Source organism: Acipenser ruthenus, chromosome 3, assembly GCF_902713425.1.
Source record: "Acipenser ruthenus chromosome 3, fAciRut3.2 maternal haplotype, whole genome shotgun sequence".
Classification (NCBI taxonomy): domain Eukaryota; kingdom Metazoa; phylum Chordata; class Actinopteri; order Acipenseriformes; family Acipenseridae; genus Acipenser; species Acipenser ruthenus.
Window position 1 is genome coordinate 10027470 of NC_081191.1, and position 22756 is coordinate 10050225.

At 36.1% G+C, this 22756-nt stretch overlaps 1 pseudogene; it reads right to left on the reverse strand.

Annotated features, from left to right (window-relative positions):
* Positions 1–22756, reverse strand: part of LOC117394161 (PHD finger protein 14-like) — a 133440-nt pseudogene that overhangs the window by 96317 nt on the left and 14367 nt on the right.

A 22756-nucleotide genomic window follows, 5' to 3' on the forward strand; every position in this document is an offset into this window, starting at 1 on the left:
AAGTTTGCAAAAAGTGTCTCTGCCTTTATCACTGCATTATCTTCGTCTGTACCCACCACAAATTCACGCATAGATTTATGATTTCCAATAGATTTTGCAAATTGTTGATGTTTTTTTGTACCTACATGAACGATGCAATCCGTGTTTCACCGAGAAGTCACTCTGGCAATATTCACAGTAGGCATGCCAGTCAGAGATTTTACTTGTTTTAATAAAAGGCCATTCTGTAATGTATTCCTGTCTATTTCTGGCAGGGTAGTCGACTTATTTTAGACGGAGGAGAGTAGAACATTTTTTTATATCTGGCTGGTGATGAAACTTGAACAATTGTATAGGCAACATTTGCATGGCAAAGCAACCTGGCTCACCGCTTTTAGTAAGTTAGGTAAAATGCCAGTGAAATATATTATTAAGAATAATACGTATATATAAATAGACAAGAAAACACACACATGGTAGCCTGCTGAAACAATGGTTTGTATGTATATTTATAGGCTACACGTATATATTTTTTATATATATATATGTATTTTTCGTAGTATCAAACCCTTCATCGTAGCACCGTATTTTACCCACCAAAATAGTAGCTGCTACGGCAAAATCGTAGCACTTAGCATCTCTGCAGTACTAAGCTATATTGTAATTTTCCAACATGTGGAATATATTTGACTTTATTAATGATTCAATGGAATTAACCAAAATTACACATTTCTCAAATTATAAATTTATTTCCAAAAAAATGAAGTGTCACAATTATTGGCACCCTTGTTTTCAGTACTTTGTGCACTGAAGAAATGGGACGGAATTGGATGTGCCTGGCCCAAGACCAAAAGGCTTGGGTACTCCGCTGTGGTCTGCGTTGACCAGACTAATAGCTGGCGACGACTGACAGACCGATTGATTGATTGATATATATATAGTGTGTGTGTGTGTGTATATACAGACACCTCCAAAATTATTGGCACCCTTGATAAAGATGAGCAAAAAAGACTGTATAAAATAAACAGCACAAGTAATGCTATATTTTATGCTCAAATATATGGGAAAACCATAGTCTTTTATTCTAATACAATTGCTCAGAGAAAAAGTATATATATATATATAAATACACACACACTATATATATATATACAGTGCCTTGCAAAAGTATTAAGACCCCTGACCAATTCTCTCATATTACTGAATTACAAATGGTACATTGAAATTTCGTTCTGTTTGATATTTTATTTTAAAACACTGAAACTCAAAATCAATTATTGTAACAGCAAAAAGTCTACAACAATATTTTAAAGGCAACCAGTCATCATTTAATTTACTAAACTCAACAGAAGTAAAACAATAAATTCAGTTTTTCAGTATCTTGAAAAAGAAAGCTGAGGGAGCATTGAAACTAAAAATACATCTTTGTGTCTCATCCAACCAAGCAAAAAAAAACAAACAAAAAAAACACTTACCTGTTTGTGTGATTATTTCCATCTGCTGTATTTAATGTTAATTATTATGTTTTTTACTTGTGTACTTTTGAGACATATATTTAAACTTCAGCTTACTCTGTTTTGTTGTTTGTAAATGGAGAACTGGCATGCAATTAAGAAAGGTTGCTAAGGAACAGGACTATTGCTACTTTACCTAAAGAATAGGAGAAGAATGCCTACTAGGAGGGCCACTAGAATTATTGTAAGGTGACATTGGTTTTATGTTGGGAAATATTTTTAAGAAAAATAAAAAACTGACATATCTTGCTTGCATAAGTATTCAACCCCTGTGCTGTGGAAGCTCCCAGTTTACACAGATGAAAGAAATTGCCCTAACGAGGACACAATTACCTTACCATTGGCCTCCACCTGTGAACCATTAAAGTTGCTATCACATTTTCTGGATAAAAACCCCACTGTTGAAGCATCATTGGTCAGGCTGTGAATCTGAAGGAAAATGAAGACCAAAGAGCATTCTACAGAAGTTAGAGATAAAGTAATACAAATGCATAGATTAGGGAAAGGGTACAAAATAATATCCAAGTGTTTGGATATCCCAGTGAGTACAGTTGGATCAATAATCAAGAAGTGGAAGCTGCATCACACCACCCAAGAAAAGGCTGTCCCTCAAAACTCAGCGCTCAAACAAGGAGGAGACTTGTGAGATAAGCCACAGAGAGGCCAGCAATCACTTTGAAGGAGCTACAGAGTTCAGTGGCTGGGACTGGAGTAATGGTGCACCAGTCAACCATATCAAGAGCTCTGCATAACACTGGCCTGTATGGGAGGGTGGCAAGAAAGAAGCCGTTACTCAAAAAGTACCATCTGAAAGCACGTCTGGAGTTTGCCAGAAAGCATGAGAGTGATCCAGCTGCGATGTGGGAAAAGGTTTTGTGGTCAGATGAGACCAAGATAGAGCTTTTTGGCCAAAACTCAAAGCGCTATGTGTGGCACAAACCTATCCCTACACACCATCCCTACAGTGAAGTATGGTGGTGGCAGCATCATGCTGTGGGGATGCTTCTCATCAGCAGGGACTGGGCATCTTGTTAAAATTGAAGGAAGAATGGATGGAGCAAAATACAGGGAAATACTGCAAGAGAACCTGCTTCAGTCCGCTAAAAAACTGAAGCTTGGGAGGAAATTCACCTTTCAGCAGGACAATGATCCCAAGCACAAGGCCAAAACAACATTGGAGTGGCTCAAGAACAAAAAGGTGAATGTCCTACAGTGGCCCAATCTGTGGCACTATTTGAAAATTGCAGTCCACAATCGTCGTCCAACCAATCTGAACAACCTGGAGCAAATCTGCCAAGAAGAATGGGCCAAAATCACTCCGACACTGTGTGCAAAGCTGGTACATACTTACCCCAAAAGACTTAAAGCTGTTATTGCAGCGAAAGATGGCTCTACCAAATATTAATGTGTGGGGGTTGAATACTTATGCAAGCAAGATATTTCAGTTTTTTATTTTTCTTAAAAATATTTCCCAACATAAAACCAATGTCACCTTACAACAATTGATTTTGAGTTTCAGTGTTTTAAAATAAAATATCAAACAGAACGAAATTTCAATGTACCATTTGTAATTCAGTAATATGAGAGAATTGGTCAGGGGTCTGAATACTTTTGCAAGGCACTATATATATATATATATATATATATATATATATATATATATATATATATATACACACACACACACAAACACACACACACACACACACACACAGAAACAGAATATATTTCCCGACATAAAACCAATGTCACCATGTTTTACAAGTCCTGTCACAACGCTATCTTCTTTCTTTGTATTTATTTTTTTAATTGGCTATTTACATTTTAATGCAAATGCTACAAAAAATAAGTCTTCCTTGTGTCCAGGTTTATAGACTGCCACTCAAGTTGTGGTGACAACAGTCCTCTAAAGACACTGATAAAAACATTTATCAAAATATTTGTCTTCTTTTAAGTCTCTTAGATTTATTGAACTTGGGCTGTTCTGCGTAGATTAATTCTCTGTGCTCTGTGAAGATGTGTGACGATAAGAGAAAGATGTGGAAATGTCCTTAGGCATTGTTGTATAATCACTCCATTGCATTTTTTTTTTTTCTGCAGAGTGTTTAGGACTGGTTCAGTGTATTTCTTCACACTATGGGATTGATTCTCAAATTTACTCCAAGTAGTCGTTAGAGAAGAAACATGAATTACAATTCAAAAAGAAATAAGAACAGCTTCAGAGTACTGGCAGGCCCGCTTCCGAAAAAACAAAATGCACTCATAACAAACTGCAGTAAATCGCTTTGAGAATCTAGCTCTATGTCCTTACAAAAAAAGACACAAAAATAAACAAAAAAACACCAGGATTAATCTTTTGGTAAATACCTTACACAATAAACAGAAACAACTAAACTTTAAACATTTACTCGTTTTTACTTGTGTTGCTGTTTGGACTAGGGCTATTTATTATTTCCATTGTTTCCAATATAGCAAAGGACGATAGTAAGGTCTGCCTTTGTGTATAACACTATGTAACACAATTTTTGTTCCTGGGTAGTAAGTGTTATTTCCTAATTGCTTATGCCTCAAAAGTATAGAAAATGGCTATTATTCCCCACAAACTTTGCTTTTGTGACCAGGACAGTGATCTTTTGAAATTTACCTATTTCCAATGAGAAAACGGGCGAATTTGTGTCTTTTCGTTCACATAAAGTGACTATCATATGAATCCAAATTAACATGTATTTATACTAAAGTAATACAAAAATGACTACAAAAGATTTAGAAGTGAGTAGTTTTTCGAGATTTACGATTATACTGTAAATCACTTTCACGAATCAGCCCCCAAATGTAGTCTCCCATCATGTTCTCGTTATACTGTCCTTGGTAGCGGCGTTCAAAGTCCAGTATATCCTGGTGGAAGCGCTCGCCTTGCTCCTCCGAGTACGCTCCCATGTTCTCCTTGAATTTATCAAGATGAGCATCAAGGATATGGACTTTGAGGGACATCCTACAGCCCATTGTGCCGTAGTTCTTCACCAGAGTCTCAACCAGCTCCACATAGTTTTCAGCCTTGTGATTGCCCAGGAAGCCCCGAACCACTGCGACAAAGCTGTTCCAAGCCGCTTTCTCCTTACTAGTGAGCTTCTTGGGGAATTCATTGCACTCCAGGATCTTCTTTATCTGTGGTCCGACGAAGACACCGGCTTTGACCTTTGCCTCAGACAGCTTAGGGAAGAAGTCTTGAAGGTACTTGAAGGCTGCCGACTCCTTATCTAGAGCTCTGACAAATTGTTTCATAAGGCCCAATTTGATGTACAGTGGTGGCATCAGCACCTTCCGGGGGTCCACCAGTGGCTCCCACTTGACGTTGTTCCTCCCCACAGAGAACTCGGTCCGCTGTGGCCAGTCCCGCCTGTGGTAGTGCGCCTTGGTGTCCCTGCTGTCCCAAAGGCAAAGATAGCAGGGAAACTTGGTAAAACCGCCTTGGAGACCCATCAGGAATGCCACCATTTTGAAGTCTCCTATGACCTTGATGCCATCTCAGAAAAATGCAGATATGTATCCACTTAGGCAGCTGGAACTAAACTGAACTGGTGGGCTTAAGGCCCCTGTATTTATACTACTATTTATATTACTGGAAAGCTCTAGAAAGTTCTAGAAGTTACTCCAAGTTTACTCAGCACTGAATCTATCTGGAATGTTCTGGAAAATAGGTAAATTTCAAAATATCACTGTCCTGGTCACAAAAGCAAAGTTTGTGGGGAATAATAGCCATTTTCTATACTTTTGAGGTATAAGCAATTAGGAAATAACACTTACTACCCAGGAACCAAAAAAAAAATAAAAATTGTTACACGGTGTAATCACACCACTATCAAACATACACATTGCTATGTTGCTAAATGTGCTATATGTACAGGTGTATGTTTTTTTTTTTTTTTTCAAAAGTCCCCAGTGCCTCTGTGACAAGGAAATAAGCAGTCTAAGACTTGTGAAAACCCCCTTAGTATGTGCAAATTACTTTTGAGAATAGCCACCTCAATTTTCTCCTTGACATAAAAGCTTAAATTAAGTGATCCATCAGCCTCACAATACATTCAGCAGAAAATATATCCTGAACATTGCAGTGAAGCATATGCAGTCCTGGATGAAAGGAGACAAATACCTATGATGAACAATAATGTAAAACCTGGATTTATTTCAGTGTACCTATAAGAAACCAGATATTTAATAGAATTTCTTAAAACACTAAACCAATTCTTAGAGATCAGTATAAACTCACTTCTTCAGCAGCAGCCTCAAACAGCAATCCTTCCCTCTGAGCACAGGTCACGTGGAAGTAGGATCTGCACATGCCTGCGTCACAGCTTATGCATACACCGGGACGTGCAAAACGGGGGTCTTCACAAAAGCTGCACTCCTAAAATGAAAGAAAATGTTTTAACTAAGCTACTTCTATCAAATCATTTTTTTCCTGGGAAATAAATATGATTTCATGACTTAGTAATTTAACAATGATAGACTCTGTCTTGAATCAAAACATACAATCTATAAAGCTACAGTATCATGTTACAATACAACTATATTCCTTAGTGTACATTTACTACATGTTTTTATATAATTCTGTGAACAACCTTTCTTGTTTTGCTTTTGTTGAAATGCATACCTTGGCACCAAATTTTGAATAGTTCAGTTCAGTAAGAGTCACTGGACGCAGTTTATCAATGTCTCCAAAGGCTACTCCAGGGACATAAAGGGCACAGACAACATGGACCCACCTACACCAAAAAAGGAAAACACTATTTAAGCTTGCTTGTTTTAGTAGAGCTGTAACAAAGCAGCACCATTTGTTTAAAAAAAAAATGGAATCCTTTTATGTAAAACACAAGACCATTAACTTTCCTACTGACCTTACCCATTTTCACTGATAAAAGGCTGTATACTTTATCACAGTGACATAATGTACTACAGCAAAAGCCACCATCGATCCATTAAATATCTGGACAATAATGCATTCATTCCCAAAAGTTGTTTCCACCAACTTATTTTAACTGCAGATGTTGTATTGAACAGTATGAGTAAAACAGGATTACCAAGGGCAGCACCACACAAATGTAATTTAAGCAAATTAACACATTATCTTTAGTTCAATAGCCTAAAAGCCCACATACTGTATGTTTAACTAAATACAAATATACCAATAAAACAGCACAAGCAAATCAAATCTTTGGAAAGTTGCCTTTTTTTGTAACAAAGGATAATAATTAGACCTACTGTATGTCTAGTACTTAAAATATTTCAGCAAGGAGACCTGACAAATAAATATGACATTAATTTGATTGTATTCATGTTAAAAAAAAAAAAAAAAAAAATGCCCTGAAATTAACAAAATGCCCTGAAAATTAAATATAGAAAATTATAATGAAGGGCTGAAATACAACAAAAAAGTAAATAATTAAACAAATGGATCACTTAAGTGGGCCAGTGCTACATAATGGAGGGCAACTCCTCACAAATCTGCAATTGGAGGAACAGTCACTCAATTACTGTGGTCCTGGATAGCAAAGTCAAAATATTTTTAGACTAGACTAAACAGTTTTACACTCTCAACACCTTTTCAGCTTTGCTTAAAATACAGTATTCCAATTTTCTGTTTTTAAAAAGAAAAATATGTACATATAAAAAGAAAACACATACCAAGGACTGTGCAAAGACAATGCTCTTCACTGTCCAAGATCCCAGTAATTGAGCACCCGCCCACTTAACTGTTCCATTTCAGTTTTCAAAGTTATTTCCATTAGGAATTTGTTTGCATGTCGCCAACTTTGTATTTGCTTGGGTTTTGCTGTTCAGTGCCTCCTTAGGTTACCGTATCAAGTTGAAAAAAATGTTTCTTTGTGAATTCCAATAAACTAAATCATAGGGTGCCTAAATAAAGTTTTGAGCCAACAACAACATATTTTTATTGTTTATTACATGTTTTTTAGCAGCCGCATCTATCCCAGATATAATAGATTTGGTTATATTGTTTACCATCAGGAGTTTGAGGAATTTCTCATAGCAGAATGCATAGAAATACTTGGGACTGTAATTAAGATTTCAAAATAAAGACATTCTCTTGATTCCATTCAATACTGAGGTGTGTGGTCCCGGACAGCACTGGTGCCTTGGTGTAGCAATTTGTGGTACACAGGAAGTAATTATAGTTCATTTAAAAAAAAAAAAAAGACAAGAAAAGAGCAAAACATGGTGATATTTTATTGGCCATAGTTGCTGCCTGTTATCAGATAGTCAATGTATACTTTAATAAAGAGGAGTGGAAGACTTTGTGTTGTAATGTCATTAGCAACGTAATTCGTTTGACTGTGGGGTGTACAGTATACCGTTTTACATTTTTGCTGGGCACAGCTGTTAGAGCATTGTGAGCCAAGACTTCGCAAATTGATAGCTGTTATGATTAAAAAAGAATATCCACACGTTCCTATTTTGATCGGTACAAAAGAATCCTTACAACAGACCTATCTGATTGTGGAAGATAAAAATCTCCAGTGATATCTCACCACACTTGCTGATCACAACAACAGCATATGGTCAAGTTGTGCAGATACATCCTGTGCTGACAAATTTTCAGATTTTTTTTCGATGATTTGGAACGTAACAGATTTAGACATGACATACTACGTTTGCTACCACTTTTAAAAACAACCTCAGGTCAGGAAAATAAATGGCACACACATGGAAATCACTCAAAAAGGCATTTTAGTACGTCATATTCCCCCTCTTTAAAAATGCTGCGTTTTTGATAGAGATGAGATGGTAACAATCTGATCGAGCACCAACGCATTGAAGTCTACTACTGACAATTTCAGGAAGCACACCCAAAGCTGAGAAATAAAACAATTACTACAATAATAAACGTATTAGTTCAAATGACTTGTGTTCGAGTCAACCAGTGATTTAAAAAGTCAAGGTCAACTACCACACGGTAGAGTCTTCATCGAGAGGGCACTATTGCTATTAAAACAGATAACTTTATTAAACAAATAACTTTTTTACTTGTCAAAGCAGCTTATAGTTTATCTGGACAGATATCTGAATTGATTTGTTGTTGTTGAAAGATGTTAAACTCCAGTCGAGCTGACAGGCTGTGATTGGCTAATTCGGAAGTTATGGGGACAGGACTGGTTGCTTTCGTCGGTACAAAGTATTGTTTGGCTGGTTTTGGTAGATAATAAGCTGGCCCTTGTGCAGACTGATTTTGAGTTTGATTCACAGTTGATGTGGTGACATTCCATTGGCTTACAAGGCGAAAAGTTTGTCTGGAGTCCAGATTATTATAAATGCATAAGCCTGAAGTAATAACAATTTATCCTAGCATAGTAAAATCGTGTACTGTAGCTTTCCATTTAAATTGAATGGTACTTGGATTTAAAAAAATAATAATAATAATAATAATAATGTTCTCTTGGAGTGGAAAATCTGTGCTTCTTGAATTTATCTGCTTACAATCCAAAGTCTGCTATTTAGACTGATATGGTTTTAAATGCCAACTCTGGGAAAGGAAAAAACCCAAAGTCCAATATAAAAGATACACATCTTCAACAAGCACTTGCTTCTCAATTTAATTTCCACTGTTTTTCATGCTCTAGTGAAGTATTAAATGCTAGTGCAGGCTGCAGAATTTTATCTGTGATAACACCGCAATTGACGACGTGCTTCATGCTGCCCTTCTCAGAACACTTTAGTATGGATTTCATCAGATTTAAGACTCTGCGCTCTGTACACTGTCCTCATTCTGTAGGCACATGATCCTCAGTGACCAGTATAAAATGTGTTTTTGTTAAAAAACACACATTTACAGGATAACGTGGCAGCTGAATAACAATTTGTTCTCAAAATCAACTCTATGCAGAGCGTAGACAGACACTGATCGTGTCTGTCAGTGACACTATAATCAATTAACAAGATAATTGTCTTACTTTTGCACCAGTTTTCACCAAACATTTATCATTCACTCCTATTCCCCATTGACATTGTGGATTGAATTTGGTTATAATCTGATAATTGTTCGATTTTGAATTACAAAACTGTCCATGCACTCATTCATTATTTTGTTACCTAAAGCAGTTCTAAAGCATTACATCATCACTTTTTGTATCCACCTGCACAAAACATACTGTAGACAGTGGTCAGAAGTTACGCAAGGGTCTTTTGTTTAATAACATACTGCTTCCTAAAGTATGAAGCCAGAGGGAGCTAGTTAAGCACCATTTGATTGCCGTTTAGAAAACGTAAAACCAATATAACACACATTCATATTATCATCTTCTTGAGATTGGACAACATGAAATTCAAAGCCGACAGGTATCTCAGGTCAGATGCTAAGAGTTAAATTGACGTGAAGACTTTAAGTAAATGCAATTTATAAAAAGCATTCACTACAGCATTTTGAAATTTGTTTGTAAGTACATGAAGAAAGTAAAGTATATATATAACATACCTAACTTAATGAGATTCCTGGGCTTGAATCTTTGCTTCCAGGTCAGCAAGGAATGTTGTCATTTTGTGCATTGAAAGTTGCTGATGGCAAAGTTCCTGTTTCTTTTGCTTAAAATTGTTTATTTTTTTCACGTTCTGAATGCTTTGTTGATTAATGGTGTTTCAGTTTTGCAGGTTTAAGAGTTTCGATTTATAAAACCTCCTGACAAATAATGCACGGGCCTTGGGTACCATCCTCAGATCCAGTAAATGTAAATACACGCTGTTCCCTGGTCCCCCGCAACCGTTACCTCGTGTAGAAAATGAATCTATCTATTTCTCACTGATTGCCAACTTCGCTCGATGTACATATAAAAAATCTTGCTCGATTGGTTGTTAGTAGCTCATTGATCCCAGAATCTAATCAGGCAGCTTCTTGAAGGATCCCAGGGTGTCAGCTTCAACAACATTATTGGGGATTTGGTTCCAGACTCCTACAATTCTCTGTGTAAAAAAAAAAAAATGTCTCCTATTTTCTGTTCTGAATGCCCCTTTATCTAATCTCCATTTTCGACCCCTGGTCCTTGTTTCTTTAACCAGGTCGAAAAAGTCCCCTGGGTCAACATAGTCAATACCTTTCAGAATTTAGAATGCTTGAATCAGATTGCTGCATAGTCTTCTTTGTTCAAGACTGAATAAATTACATTATTTTAGCCTGTCTGCATATGACAATATGATATGCCTTTCAAACCAAGAATAATTCTGGTCGCAGCAATATCCTTTTTTGTAGCGAGGTGACCAGAACTGAACACAATATTCCAGATGTCTTACTAATGCATTCCCTTGATTTAAATTCAACACTTTTCACAATATATCTGAGCATCTTGTTGGCCTTTTTTATAGCTTCCCCACATTGTCTAAATGAAGACATTTCCGAGTCAACATAAACTCCTAGGTCTTTTTCATAGATTCCTTCTTCAATTTCAGTATCTCCCATATGATATTTATAATGCACATTTTTATTGCCATTTTGAATGACCTTTGCTGCTGCAACAGTGTTTGCTACTCCTCCTATTTTTGCGTTGTCTGCAAATTTAACAAGTTTGCTTACTATACCATAATCTAAGTCATTAATGTAGATTAGCAAGAACAGAGGACCTCATTCTGATCCCTGTGGTACTCCACTGGTTACCTCGCTCCATTTTGAGGTTTTTCCTCAAATCAGTACTTTGTTTACCACTCCCTAATCCATGTGCATGCATTTCCTTGAATCCCTACTGCATTCAGTTTGAGAATTAATCTTTTATGCGGGACTTTGGCAAAAGCTTTCTGGAAATCTAAATAAACCATGCCATATGTTTTGCAATTATCCACTGCAAATGTGTGATTCTGAAGCTAAATAGCGATCGATCGTATTTTCTCCAAATACACATTAAGATATGGAAAACAATTACCTCAGTCTGCATGTACAGTTTCTTTGGGAAATATCTTGAAACGATCATCAGCCGAAATATACTTTGCTTTTTGTGTTGTCCATTTCTACTATTTTACCTCCAATGCTGAAAACTAGATTTTAGCAACCTAAATCAAAACAATGCAGCACCAACTTTGCCCCACCCCTTACTGCACAGTACTACAGATCACATAAAAGCAGTAAAGACGCACTGGTAGGCTGATTAAAACTTTGTCTTTTGAATAATAAACAAGAACGTTAACTGCTTTGAAGAATTTATTTTGTAAATGTTACTTGTGGATGTTTTTTGTTTGCTTATTTTTTGCTTAAGTGCAATGCACACGGGACGGCGAAGGAATCAAAAAGGGCTATCTACAGAATGCAGATATGTAGTTTGCCGTTGCGTCGCTTGCATTGTGCAGTAGTTAATTTAAACAAGGTTTCTTTTTTCTTCCTCTCCGTACTTGTTTGTATGCATTGGCCCCTAAGAGGTGAATTTCACGGTGACCCCTCAATTTCACGATTTCCGCAAAATCCGCGAAATCGCGATTTAGGTAGGTCCCTAATTATAATATATACAGTAAAACCATCCATACCACTCATGGGAGTTCGCAAAAGTGGTTGCTTGTAAGAGGTGGTCTCTCTTCAAAGGTTTACTGTAAAATGGGCATTTTTATGATATACAGAATGTCCATTATTGTTACCGATGTTTCATGTTCAATTTTAAATTAATGTTACATACAGTATACATTACAGTACTTTACTGTATTTAAAATCTCTTGGTGGATCATGAATACAGTAATATTTATGTTAATCCAAAAAAAAGGAAATTCAGTACTAATACAAGTGTTTAATTTCTAGACTGTGAAGCCAAAAGAAAAAATGTACAATTACCTGTGTTATCAAAAAGACCTGGTTTCAGTCTACAGTAGCCTGTATTTTTTTTGAAAAAGTCACTTATTCTTGTCTGCCTCTGCAACGATAGGAGCATGTTTACCACTTCTACTGCGTCGTTGAACAGTTCTGGAAGTCGGTTGTTGCCCTTTTGAATGGCAAATGTTTTCATGTCTTTAAATCATATTCTTGGCTTCAGGCACAGAAAAGATTTTTCCCCGGGAGTTCAGAGGCACCATTGCTGTCCTCATCATCATCATCATCAACATCAGTTTTTGTGTCACTGTGTGAGTCGTCACATGGCTTTACAATTTCTAGGAGTTTTGTTGCAGGCTGTGATCAGTCTGGGACCTCTTCAGTCATTGCAAGGTTCTCATCAATCTGGTATGTCTTTTCAATCGGCACACCAAAAAGACTTTGCGACATGTTACCTACCACAAGAAGTAGATCATGTTCATCTTCTGAACGAACGTCTTCAGTTGGTGAATCAGCAGTTGACTCGGCAATAGTGAATCCGCTTTTCGCAAATAATGTTTTGATGGTGCTTGGCTCAATCTCACTCCATGCTCAATGAATGCAATGTATTGCATCCAAGAGTGAGACCCTTTTCATAAGCATTGGACCCAATTAAGTTACGTCAGATTCCATTTGATGAAGAATAAATTGAATTTGCCTTTTCAGAAATTTCAGTTTTAGGGTTTGAATAATCCCAGCATCCATAGGCTGTAACACAGAGGTGGTGTTTGGGGAAAAGAAGCAGAGTTTAATGTTTGTAAGTTTAACATGGGGGTGGCATTGGCCGTTATCCAGAAACAAAATAATTTTATGTCCCAAGATTTGTGGTCAAATCTTTGTAACCAGTTTTCAAAAAGTTCTGAGTTCATCCATGCTCTTTTGTTGAATGCATATTCCACAAGCAGCTCATTGATATTTAACTTGCCAAAGCACCGTGGGCATTGGGATGTACCGATCAGTATAGGCTGTTCTTTACCTGTTATTATTCATGTTTGTGCATAAAGCAAGGGTGATTCTTTACTTTGAGCGTTTCCTATTTGAACATTGCTCGCCTTTGACATGGAGAGTTTTGCTGGTGCCGCTGTCTTTAAAAAACAGTCCAGTTTCACCCATATTGTAGATTTCAGATGGTTGATAATCCCGTACGAGTTCAGGTAACTTTTCCAATCTGAAACCATATCTTGGTTAATGTTTCTGCTCTCACCGCATGCTGTATCAAATCCAGACTGTTCAGCAACTTGACGGCAATTGGTACCAGCTTCTATCTGTGATATTGCTTTAACACGTTGCTCCAGGGTAAGAAACACTTGGGTTTGCTTTTTTTATTTTTCACTTCCATGTTGACTTCTTTTAGCTTAAAACTGTAACTTACAGTAGTGTACCTTTCGTTTCAACACATTCACATCTTCCTTTCAAGTTCAAGTCCCTGTTTGTTCAAGTTCCGGTTCATGTTGAGTATGAAGCCGTATAATACAGAAATGGTAAAGAGCAAAATAAAAAATATTTTGCTGGAAGTAAGAAAATGTGGTCACTGGTCGCTCCACAGTTAAATTAAGGGAAAAATATTTGTGGCCTCTGCAAGTAGTCGCTCGTGACAGGTGGTCTCTCTTCAAAGGTGGTCACTAGGCAGGTTTTACTGTATATTATATTTTTTGAGCTCTATGACACCTTCATTATGATTGTTTGAGTATAGAGTTACAGTTAATATTCATTCTTGTAATTGATGCTACACAATTTTCAAACCTGAGGTAGATATGTTGGTGGGTGGGTAGTGTGATGGGGTGTAACTGCGCTACCACAACTTAGGGGTTTTAGGGCCACGATGAGTGGTTCCTGGCGGCCATTTTGAGACCCACATGGGAGGTGAGGAGTCAAAATGGACACCAGTTTCCAAACAACTGGATAGGTGCAGCTGGTCAAGCTGCAAATAGAGCTGTATATAAACTGTATATAAGGGTGTTTGGGAAGGAGGTGAGAGGAGTGTAGGGTACAGACTACCAGTTAAATGATGTGTGGTGTGGATTGAGGGAAAGAAACTTAAAACAAAAGAAAATTAGTATTTAAAAAGACATATGGTTTGGTTTTACAGAGTAAAATGAATTAGCCTTCCCTGCTTTAGGTTTAGGGTCTGTATAAAGAGACATACTGTGTTAGTAAGTGCTCCAAGGGAGCTAGGATTTTGTTTATTTGTTTGTTTTGATCTGTAAATAATAAAAAGTGCCCAAACCACGCTAAAATATAAACACTGACTGAGAGTCTCTTGGTGTACCCACACAAAAGCGATGATAGAGCCTCTGGCCATCCTGACACATGGGGCTTCATCACAGTAGACATATACTGCATGTGGGTAGAAACAAATGGACACATAGTGATTACTTAAGTGTAGAGGCATAAAATATACAGCAAATTAAAATATATCTTTACCCAGTGCTCCAGATAAGTGGCGTATCAGGTGTTTTACACATTGAAAAAGTATGAATTACGTATGATATGTAAATGTAATACGTAAAGAATACCCATAGCAATTTTGCTACACAGTTTGAATTTGCATGTTATCAGGCTTCTTGGACATCGTTGGTTCCTGGAGCCTTGGTGGTCAATTGTCATTATACAAGTAATGGTTAGAGAGAATGGATCACAGAAATGCCAGGACTGCTAAATGTAGCCTGCCTGGGAATTGCCAGAAGCATGTGACCAATAAGTCTGTTTTTTCATTCAAACAAAAAGCGTGTTTGAGACCGGTGAATAAGTGACTGGATTCTTGATCTTTAGGATTTCCTGGCGCCGTCTTTGTCCCCCTTAAGCTAACCTACCAATTTATCTATCTGTCAACTGAATTTTTGGAAGGTAAATCTATATAAATACAATATTCTGTGTTTGGAGAGAGTCGCTATGCTTTATATTGCTAAAGCAAGGCAATCAATAAGGAATAAAATATGATTGCTTTATTTGTATTAGTGCAGTATTGGTACAGTTTTGAAAATATTTTTGGACATTTTTGTTTTTACATTTTTAGAGAGTGTGTCTGTCGAGTTGGAAGTGAGAGCACAAGGGACTGAGAAATGAAGGTTTACAGAAAACAACTATAAAAACTGTAACAGCCTAGTAATAGAGGGAGGAGACTCAGTGAACGCAGTAGCTTACTGCATCGAGAGGAGAAACTGCCCGGACTATTATAATACTATTATTTTTATTACTGGTAAGGCAGAAGTTTTTATTGTTAGACCAAGTTTTTGTACAGTAGTTCAAAGTAACATTACAGTTAAAATGTAAGGCTGTAGTTAATGTGTATGCCATAAGTTAGCATTAAAGTATGTATTGTACTTATTGGTACTCATGACTTCAAAGTAATGTTGCATTTTACTCAACCAAAATACATTTTACTCACATAGTGTCTAAATTGGAGAGTAAATTACTGAATGACTCAAAACCTTATCTGGAGCACTGTCCTTAACCTATCCCTTAAACTTAACATAACAGTCTCTTCTCATCTCATCTATATTCCACTGCCAGCTGCTACACAATGTGCCAAATCCAGGGTTTAAGATACTGTCCCTGCCTTAAGGACATGTGCTACGACAAACATGCTATGTTCATGTTTGGATATCCGTTCAAAATTCAGACAAGTAATAGCTGATCTATTTTTTTTCTAATCTGGCTTTCTGTACATTTAACATGTTTTGAATAGATGTCAATAGAAAAAAAAACAGTGAGTTGTTATGATTGTGTTATGAACGGCTTCAGAGTTGCTAAGTCATCAAAAATGCCCTTTCCAAGTTTCCCAATATAAAACTGTAGTCAGGAAAACACATTTTAAAAAGAATATCACCAATAATGAATACAATTAAACCAAATAAATCACTGAATCACCTTCCAGCATCGACCTCCTTGAAAATCCCATCCTGATTAGGACACAGCTCACAGCTGGGTGTAACTCCATTTCTACATGCATCGCAGAACCAGGGTTCAGTGGAGTTTTCTGAAGCTGAACTCATGATGGAATCACTCTCTCCATCAACACCATAGCAACCTAAAAGAAGTTTCAATATCAGTATGTGCATATATTATTGCTGTTACAATCTACCCTAAAGACTGCTTGTAAAACCAGGATTAAAAAAAAAAAAAAAACATGCTTTGGCAGACCATGTTAAAAAAACTGTGGTGTACGGTGTAAAAAACATCCTGATGGGTGAATAGCATACATTTTGTTTAAAAAAACAAATACCAGCATATAACTGAAATACTAGAAAGGAACTCAATATTACCACAAGTCAATCCTGTGAAATACTTCAAACTTTAAAAATAAATGGTGATTAAATCTAAACAAACGCTGCTAGTAGAACTTATTTGTAAATTAAATAGTTTAGGCCGGTGAGCTGTACAATAGTTCTCACCTGCTTCCTAATTTATTTACAGTATCATAAATCAGTATAGGCTAAATAGTATATTGGAATAATGTATGGTACAGTAGATGGCTTTTGTGGACCTGCAAAGCCTAATATATGCTAGACTACATGCCATTTGCTAAAATTAACTAAATGAGTACATGACTTTATAATCCCAAAATAAGTAAGATCATCCTTTTCAGCTGTGTAACGGTTGGGAGTCAAAAACAAAAAAAGCTGACATTATCAGGTATAGTCTAACTTTATCACTATTTTACTGTGCTAGTGTGCACTAGAACACAATGACAAATGATAAGACTAGTAAGGCCTTTATAAAATAAAGATAAGGGTTTGTGTTTCAAAAATATGAACCTCATGCAAGTTTTATCAGTGTAATATTACTTTGACACTGTGCAGCCGATCTGGTTCTTAATTTTACATGTACAATTAAATGACTGTCCAACTCTTCATTGCTATAAAAATATAATTATCTACTCATGTACAGCTCTTTATGATTGATGATGTAAATATGTATGGAGGTTCTATTAAGTTCCTTTTGCTATTCATTTCCTTAGCAATCCCATGCTTATTTTTTAAAGGTCAAATGTTAAAGTGCATTACTGGGTCATGTGGCACCACATATTAATGAACTGCTAATAAAAAAATGACCTTTCTCCTGCCTCAATCTTATGATCCATTGGTTTATATGTATCACAAATTGTAGTGATTGAAATGCAGAGCTGTCTTAATGTGGGGTGATGCAATGTTCTCAGTGCACTGCCTACAGATGAGGGTATATTTACAGTAAAGCATGCCTGTTACAAGCAGCTCTGGAACTGGGAACATTTGACCGTTGAGAGGTTGCTTTAAGAACAGAAAAAATAAACGTCACTGCAGACAGGGTCATTAAAATATAACTGATCTGATGTACTACAATCTCTACTGCTTAGTTTTATGATGGGTTTGCCCTATGAGCTTGCATTCTAATTCAAAACAAGGAGCTATCCTCATGGTCAGGGGAAAGCCTGAATATTCATCTGAAAAGTAGGCCAGGGTAGTGGGGACAATTCCTCTTACGATTAGAGTCACTGGGAAAGTGATGTAATTGTCCTTGCAGCTGAATTGTTCAGTGAAAACTTTTTTTTGTTGGTGTAATGCTGTTGCACTTCGGTAATGTAATATGTTTTTGTCCTTATTTTTTCAGGTAGATAAATCACCTCCTATGAGTCAAGTGAAAAACAAATTAAGCCCTGAAGGTTCTCTTGGGTTATGGTTTTAAAGAATTACTCCCCCTGATCTCTTCTTTTTTAGCAGAGGGCAGTCCCTATGGCTTAAACACAAACAGACCCATGATGAAATGCATATGTCTTGACAAATGTAAAAAGACTTTGTAAGATGGAAACATACATAGTTAAATACAAAGCAGTCTATCTGAGACAACTGAACTCAAGACCATAAAGCCTTGGATGACTACTTTTTTTAGACATAACATACAATTGAGCTACATCTTTTAAATTGACATGACTTATTTGAAAAATGGCTGGAGAACTTGTAAATTGAAGCTAAAAACTATAATAATTTACAGACCTCATCACCAGAAGTTTGGATTTACAATCCTTTACAGACCTCATCACCAGAAGTTTGGATTTACAATCCTTTACAGACCTCATCACCAGAAGTTTGGATTTACAATCCTTTACAGACCTCATCACCAGAAGTTTGGATTTATAATCCTTTACAGACCTCATCACCAGAAGTTTGGATTTACAATCCTTTACAGACCTCATCACCAGAAGTTTGGATTTACAATCCTTTACAGACCTCATCACCAGAAGTTTGGATTTACAATCCTTTACAGACCTCATCACCAGAAGTTTGGATTTACAATCCTTTACAGACCTCATCACCAGAAGTTTGGATTTACATTCCTATGTTTTAAGGAAGCAGAATCAAAAATCTTAATTTTTCAAAATAAAAAGAAGAAACAGAAATAAAATGCAGTCTATATTTTCATTCAATTGCAAAACTACCCTTGCAATCAAGTCTGAGTACCAACTGAGCCAATTAAATATTAAATATTAAAAAACAAATAACAAATACTGTGGGTTGAAATAAAGGTCGCAAGTCACTGCATTAATCCATCAATTTGGGTATATTTAAATGATCCATCTCCAGTATCTATCATAAATTACAATAAATGAAGAACCCAAGATGCCCAGAAAATAGCACTAATATTTTTAAGAAGACTAAAGGGCACATCTACAGTATCTGCTATGTGCAATAAATGGATATTAAATGGTTAGCTGTAGTCAGTGCAGAACACAGCAAAATGTCACAGAGTAAAGAAGAAAAATGTTCAACAAGATATATAACTTTGTATCTCATTTAATTTACGGTAAATGGACCCAAGGGCACTCGCTGGCAAGTGCAGTACCAAGGGCTTGTGTCACACACTATGATATGTACCAGACATTTTTCTTCAGACACACTGCAATCAATATGTCAGCACTGCTAACATCACAGTTGGGGGTGCGCTGGTATTACAAGCAAGTTACAAGATCTTAGCACAAATGCATTCACCCATTGAGATTAGCCCATGAAAAAGGGTTTAAAAAACAGTAGGATTTCTACATATCTGCAAAAGCCAACTCTTTGTGAAGTAATTGCACAGTGATAAATTTAATGAGCAGTTGCCTTGCATGGTACAAGTTATATTGTTTTAAATCATTTGTTTAACTTACTTCTCCAAGAAAGGAAAAGTGACATATTTTCATGCCCTAAAGCATCCATGATAAATTGCTTATGTTTGTATTTGTATATGTTTGTATAAAACATTGTTTTGGGATGCTTTTTGAGATGTGTGTAATTTAAAAGGGTGTAATTCATTCATTTGCATACTGAACATTACTGATACAGTGCATATATCCATAAAACATATAATAGCACATTAAATGTGTGCAATAAAATCACAGAACAAGTGCCTATATTATTTGTATAGCTTATAGTTTCATTCATTCCAGTTTTCGCTTCAACAGTTCGCCCAATGAGTCAGTATCTTGAATACAATACCTATCTAAGAGTATATTAAATATCCTCTTAACAGTTGTCCAGCCATAGAAAGTTGCATCAAATTAAAAAGGACCTGGATGAACAACAAAAAATAATATAACAGGAAGAGTGAGCCATTACCCTAAATGCAAAGTATGTTGATCATAATGGTATAAATTCCAACCTGTTCTTAATTATACTTAGGGCTTCTGTTTTTCGGATTTTATTAATTGTATTTTTCTGTGCTTATTTTTAGCTATTTTCAAGTTTTTTGTAATTTTTTTTTTGTTTTTTTCAGGGCTTTTGTTTTTGATATATTGTATGAAATTTGTGTTTTTGGTTACTTTCCAAAATGCTTGAGCATTTTTTTTTTTTTTTGTCAAAATATGTATACTAGTAACTCGACAGTACTTGCACACTTAAGTTGTACCTTCTTTCCTTTGCTGTCTTCCACAACGAAATCCCTATGGTCACGGGCACATTCGTCTGGGGGTTTTTGTGTGCAAGCTTTTTTGTACGTTTCGTCACAATTCAGTTTTAAATCCTTTGTATCTTAATTGTAATACAGCTTTAAATCCTGCTAACAAGCCTCCATCCTGATTGTAATCTCGTTTAAAATTTCACAAGCGGAACCTCCAATAGAAATGTAGGAATGTGCTGTCACTCAGTAGTTGGGCGGGTTTAAACTATTCAGAACAAATCAATGATAGATGCAAGTCAGGAAGGCAGGACATTGCCCTGCAGCACTGGGAAATGTATATATTATTATTATTGTAGTAGGTTTTATTTTTTAATGGAAAAAGGGTAAAGTCAACATGAATTGATTAACCATTTCCACAGTTTTGCCGGTGTTTTCCGGTGTTTATTGGCTATCCACCGACTTTTTTTTGTATCAGGGGTGTTTTATCAGGTTTTATCAGTTAAAACCGAAAATCAGAAGCCCTAATTATACTGCTGTTTTGTTTAAAGATGTATGGTGCAAGTATGCACCATTAAAACTATTATTTACTGATCTAAATATCAGATAACTGTCCACTTCTATACAAAACCAATGCATGTAGACGGCATCATAATCATGTGATAATCCCACAGTACCTGAAAGATAAATGTATAAAATGCCAAATGCAATGTGAAACATCAATAGGAGGCTAGGCGTGTTATATAAAAGTTTGATGAAGATTGAGCAAAATCAAGGCAGTTATCATGGTCTCTGTGTACAATGTGACAGACAGACAGATGAACAGACACACATAATGAGTGCTTAAGGGTCCCTATTTTTTGAACGAGGACCCTGTAAATGTCCACTGAGGAAATACAATGTTAAAACTGAAATTTATACCAGGCAGTTGATGAGTACAAGAATGAGTGCAAGGCTGATAATGATGTCTTATAAACTGTATTGCACTCAAACTCAAATCATTCCTCTGGTTAATATACCTTGCAAATTATTTTGTAGCTGTGAAGAAAGAAACAATCTCAGAAGAACAAAAAGTTGAGGGAAATGAGCCAGCATGTTGCAGCTCATTTGTATACATTTGCAGATAGTAAGTAATGATAAATGGCTAAACATTAAGTTGTATCAAACTAAACTGACAAATAACATTTCCAAACCTCAAGTTACAAAAAGGTTTCCATAAAAAGATTACTGCCTCAGGGGAAATAGGCCTATTTGCTGACCAAGCACTATCATGCTAAAAAAACATTGCAATCTCTCTTCACTCCGGTAACAACTAAACCATCACAGAAAAAAAATATATATATTGTACATTTATTTCCTTCTGATGCTACAAAAACGACAATTACATCAGCTCCACAAGAACCTTTTTTTAACCAGGCCAACAGCCTTCCACACCAACACCATTCCACTTCAACCAGTACATCTAACAAATATTATAAAACAGATTGATCACCTGCATGACTATACCACTGTCCTATCCCTGCTGAAGAAAACAACCTGCTGTAGCTCAGCAAGCGATGTTTAGTGGCAGCTTGAATCTGACAACTCATAACTCACATGACAAAGTCACGGCATTAAATATAGCCCCAAGCCTCTTCTGTGGCTGTATGAAATTGCACAGCACTGCAAAATGAAGTGCAAGACAGTTACATATCATTTCTATGTAGTATATAGATAAGTATAGGCAATACGGGTACACAAGGCAGACCACCTCAAAAGTAGCAAAGCCTTGACAACTCTGCTGCAGCTGGAATGCATACCAGTAATGTTTCACAGTTAAAATAAAGCATGTAGTAATGTTGCTCATTAGGGATGTCACACTATTACATTTTGAAGGTATGATAATTGTCAAAAAATATACCATGGTTATAAAGCTATTAAAACCAGTATAAATTCATTAACATTTTTTGAAGTAGCTACTTAAAGAAATAAAACATAGCTGTAAGGCTTCTGGTTTTTTTAAATTTTTTTTAGCTGAAGCATATTTTCCAGTTTACTTTACAACTACAAAATACAATAAACCTCCAATACAAAAGGACGTATTTTAATAAGCTTCCATGACAGTGCAAAGTTTGCATCATTTTTCTAAAAGGAAAAAATAAACCTTTCAATGTTAATTTATGCTTAGTTACAGTACATGCACCCACATTTATTCTTAGCATCTTTACTTGTGTAAAAGTTCAGTATAAGCTACTACTAGATTGAATGTTTAACATGTCTTTACACTTGGTGAATATTTTGTTTAAAAAAAGAATGCTTATCAAGTAAGGAAAGTTCAGAATTGTAAAATTCATACCAGCAGAACAAAAATAAATAAATAAATCGATCATTAATTTTGACAAAAATAAAATAATGACAAAAGGGATATTTTTCATGTCTGCTTCATTTGTAAACAGTAGGAAATAGAAAGATGTGCTTGAGTGATTGTACAGTACTGTAGAGAAGCCAATGAAGATATTGGAATTGTAGTGCAGCAGTAGCATTCGTCTGAAAATACTGCTTTCAGCGTCTTATAAAAATGAAGCTGATGTGCGGTCAGGACAGTTTT